At 42.8% G+C, this 3794-nt stretch overlaps 1 long non-coding RNA gene across 1 annotated transcript; it reads right to left on the reverse strand.

The window, feature by feature from the left end:
* Positions 1 to 461: 461 nt before the first annotated feature.
* Positions 462 to 2960, reverse strand: LOC143664424 (uncharacterized). The gene is made up of 3 exons (XR_013166411.1): positions 2536 to 2960; positions 1208 to 1477; positions 462 to 838 (listed from the first exon to the last, which is right to left on the reverse strand). It is a non-coding gene; the product is annotated as an uncharacterized LOC143664424 (long non-coding RNA).
* Positions 2961 to 3794: the final 834 nt, after the last annotated feature.

Below are 3794 nucleotides of genomic sequence, written 5' to 3' on the forward strand. Positions count from 1 at the left end.
CAGAGGCATAAGAAAATCCACTAAAATTGAGATTAGGCTGGGCCTTGATGAAGGTCTGGGTAATTTGTTCTGCTTAGATGAGCAGAACCGCTGGGCTTTGGGGACTGGACTGACTCCCCTGGATCCATCCCGAGAGGTGCACAGATAGGTGGGTCACTCGCAGGCTCAATGCCAGGCTAGTGTGTCCCCAGCAGGAATTCACAGCATGCCAGTGTCAGCCTTTGAGCTCCACAAGGCACCCGATTTCCTAGAAATTAGGCCCTGTTTCTCTCATGGAAATAATTGTGTCTTAATTATTCACTTTCCAGAAAAGTTTTCTTTAAAAAGCCCCAAAGTTTAAGCCTCATCAGTGTCAGCCTAGAGTTCTAAGCAGCCAAACTCAGAAATGCATTCATTATTCAGTTTGGCTCTCAAGCCCCCCCACTTCTCTTCAAATGCCTGATTTCCTTTTTTAAATTTTATAAATCCAGCTAAAATTCCTTTAAAATAAAACTTGCTGAGGTGTAGCTCAGGTAGGAGGGCTCATGGCAGCCATGTGGCATGCCAACTGAGAGATCTTTTCTGTTTTGCTGTGGAAGAGGGTTGCTGCACTGCATGGTGGTCCTGTAGGAAGGACGTTGTGTCCATCAGGCTGGTTCTCATGCTCTCACTTCCCTCTCCTTCACAGGCAGGTGAGCACCACGGTCAAATACTGAGTCTACCGCTTTCTAGCCATGTGAGCTTGGGGATAGTTTGCTTACCTCTCTGAGTCTTGGTTTCTGTCTTAGCACCATGCCAAACCCAGTCTTATTTGATCTTCCTCTCTGGATTTTCCCTTAGAGTCAGAGGCCATTTCCACCTAAACAAAAGAAACGGACAAAGCATTGCCATGCAGCTAGCAAAGAATTGATGCCTGTTCCTTGACCCTCCCTCTAGAAGATTTCCTATTTCCTGCTGCAGCTGCTGAAAGTAGGGATTCACTGCCTTAAATGGTTGCTACTGATTCATTTCTCATCTTTCTGTGATGCCCACGATGCTTATTTTATTTATCTACATGTGTAAACATATACATAAACACACACACACACTATACAGAGGTACTTAACAATACATGGTGGCAAAAATTAATAACTGTCAGATGGATATATGAACCCTGTTTTAGTTTCCCAGCTGCTAAAACAAATATCATACAGTGGGTTGGCTTAACAACAGGAATTCATTAACTCACGGTTTCAGAGGCTAGAAGCTTGCTTCCTCCCGGGGTTGGTGTCTTCTGTCTGGCTGACAATCTTTGGGTTCCTTGGCTTCTCTGTCACGTGGCAGTGCACATGGCAGCATCTTCTCCTTTCTCTTGTGGGTTCACTGACTTCCAGTACTTGGTTGCATCCTGCAGCTTCTCCCTCCATTTGTCTTTCATTCGCTTATAGAAGATATTCCGTTAATCTGGATTAAAGCCCAACCTGGTTTCGACTGGGTTAAACTTAAACGGCAGTAACACCTGGAAGAGATCGGTGAGTGGATCCACACCCGCCGCATTGCAGACCAAGGCCAGGACATGTCCAAACTCGGTGCACACTTATTTAGTGTTCAGTCTGCCACACTTATTTAATGGATATCTTGAGAGGATACGAATTTTTAAAGACTAAGGTGGATGTCCCTGAACCTATAAATGTATTATGTGATGAAACATTTGGCAGCATGCCAGAATGGCCAACTGACTTGGTTGAAAGAATTAGTGCTTTTAAAAAGAACTGTTCTCTTGGCCATTAGGTTTTCCTATCAATACTATTTACTGATGAATCTACACAGCCCTGATTTTCTAAGTTGAACAAAGGTCAAGTTGTCTTGCCTGTGACACTTATCAGGTGTTTCCTTAGGCCATGTGTCAAAGGCTATTTTTATTTGGACATAGAAGTCTGTAACAGCTATGGCAAAGGATAATAGAACAAAATCCCAGATATGAAATAAATTAGAAAACACTAAAATTTAAAACTGATAAAAATAGCAGCTATCTTATAGGGTTATAGTGAGGATTAAGTGGGATCATATACGTTATGTACTCAGGACAGAACCCATACCTGGTAACCACTCAGCAGACAGTGCTTTTACCAAAATAGTAAATGTAAAGTAGTAACATTTTGAAATTTCACAGAGACTGAAACTAAGTAAAAAAATAAACAGCTATGCTTATAAATGGGTACTAATGAGAAGTGTCTACCATCTTTTAATATCATGCCATCTTACAATACCTCCCTGAATCATCTGTTAAATGAGGATGGTATTCCATATCTACCTAGAGAATTGCCAAGAAGCTCACATGAGATATTACTGTGGAAGGCTAGGTAAAGCGAAAAGGGTTGCAACAAATAAAGTTTCTTGAGAGAACCTAATCCACCTACCCTTCTTGGAAACTGTAGGATAAAAAGATGAACCATGAATCCTGGTTGTATAAAGGTCTTGAAACTGCATCGGATAAATGCAAAGTGGACTTTGAGACATGCATTTAAAAGTTTGAGCCTTTTAAACTTGAGATAAAGGAGATCCCCACATTCTTACCCTGCAGTAGGAGATGCACGTGCCTCAATGCAGGATTCCAGCCGCTCCTGAGCGAGGAAGAGGACTTTGGGCACAACCTAGGATACTTCTGGCTTTGATCTTGAGACAACTGTTCTAAATTCATCAACACAGCAAGAGTAAAATAGAGAGCTCCTGGTTACGTGTGGAGGCCAAAACAGAGTCGGCATTGCAGTTCAAGTTCAGTAACTGAATAGAAAGGTTTACGCTCCAAAACAAAACTTAATAAATGACAGATACGTGTGTGTGTGTGTGCACGCGCGTGTGCGTAAGACCTAGAGCTGTAAATGTTAAAGAGATGTCACCATCTGAATTTCTGGAGGATATGCAGTAGATAAGACCAGATTGGAAATAAAACCTAACGGTGCTGAGGAAGCTACAATCTCATACAGAAGAACTGAAAGTTAAACAGAGCGTGCTTTCCCAGCTGCACCCCAAAATAATCCAATGAGCAGAAACAGTGGGAACCAGGGGAAAGAGCAGGATGAAGACAGTCAGATGATGAATCAAAGAAGGAGAGAGTGTTTACATCAGGGTCTACCCACGTCCCTGTGGTGAGGGTGAGTCCCTCAGAGCTGGAGACCCCTGCTGACTCCGTGGGCTCGGGTCCTGAGGACAGCTCCCCACGTGGGCGCTGGGGCGTGGGAAACTCCAGAGTGGCTGACCTAGAGCAAAGGGCAGCACAAGGCGACCTCCGTGAGCATGGCGGGGGGTGGGGGGGGGCTGGGACTCCTGGCGTTTCTGCCCCCACCACACACTGCAGGCCCAGAGGGTTTATAACCAGGACCTCTGTCAGCGTTGTAGGAGCACTGACTTTCATGCGGGTAAGATCCCAAATGAAAAATATCTGAGGAAAACCAATAGCAAAGATAATCAAATATAATAATAGTAATAACAACCTAAACTCAACAAGTAGAAGACTTAACCCCTGGGGAAATGATGCAATCAAAGGAAATGAAAGGAAAAAAGCTACAGAAGAACATAAACAAAGGAAATTAAATAAAACTGCAAAATAAGCATAGTTTCCTCAAGTAGATTTCAAAGTATGCTGTTTTCAAAAAAAAAAAAAGAAGAAGAGCAGATTGTAGATTGTAATAAAATAGCAGAAAGGGAGGGAGAGCTCAGAAGTTAAAAATATGATCGCACTCTTTATGGCCCATTTAGCAAAATGTACATAGCTTGATTTGAGCAGTTAGTAGAAAGGTAGGTGAGATAGCAAAAGGAAAGAAAGGTGGGTTAAA

Source organism: Tamandua tetradactyla, chromosome 20, assembly GCF_023851605.1.
Source record: "Tamandua tetradactyla isolate mTamTet1 chromosome 20, mTamTet1.pri, whole genome shotgun sequence".
Taxonomy (NCBI): domain Eukaryota; kingdom Metazoa; phylum Chordata; class Mammalia; order Pilosa; family Myrmecophagidae; genus Tamandua; species Tamandua tetradactyla.